The 546-nt window shown below is 54.2% G+C and overlaps 1 non-coding gene across 1 annotated transcript; it reads right to left on the reverse strand.

Moving 5' to 3' along the window:
- Window positions 1-201: 201 nt before the first annotated feature.
- LOC123964756 lies at window positions 202-320 on the reverse strand. The gene has a single exon (XR_006823527.1). It is a non-coding gene; the product is annotated as a 5S ribosomal RNA (ribosomal RNA).
- Window positions 321-546: the final 226 nt, after the last annotated feature.

The following is a 546-nucleotide window of genomic DNA, read 5'->3' on the forward strand; positions in this document are numbered from 1 at the left end:
CTGCCTTTGCACACCCCAGACGGGCCTTCAAAACACGATGTAACATTTACACAGCACTGTGTACAGGATAGGGAGAAAAAGAAGCAGCAGCAGAAGCAGCAGCAGCAGCAGCAGCGCCCCCTGCTGTTTCCTAAAGAGACGTTCAAAAATTCTCCTTTCACCGAAGCGCCCTCTGCCGTTTTTCGAAGGCGAAGCGAAAAAGGCTTACAGCACCAGGTATTCCCAGGCGGTTACCCGTCCAAGTACTAACCAGGCCCTGCTCTGCTTAGCTTCCGAGATCGGACGAGATCGGGCCCTCCCAGAGCGGTGTGGCCGTAAGCCACTCAGGTACCCCCAAACGACCCTTCAAAAGATGTTCTACGGCTAATTGCCAAAAAACGTATTCTGCCCATAATGTCCAAGGTGCTCCAGAGTCACTTGGAATCCAGAGGCACTGATTCCTGGGTAAACATCCAGGAACCGGGACACCGTTCACGCTGGCAGTCCACAAACAGGAATAGGCACCCGTTCCCGGGTATGGGTACAGCGACAAGGCCACCTTCAGCC

The sequence above is a fragment of the Micropterus dolomieu genome, unplaced genomic scaffold, assembly GCF_021292245.1.
Source record: "Micropterus dolomieu isolate WLL.071019.BEF.003 ecotype Adirondacks unplaced genomic scaffold, ASM2129224v1 contig_5198, whole genome shotgun sequence".
In the NCBI taxonomy this organism is placed as follows: domain Eukaryota; kingdom Metazoa; phylum Chordata; class Actinopteri; order Centrarchiformes; family Centrarchidae; genus Micropterus; species Micropterus dolomieu.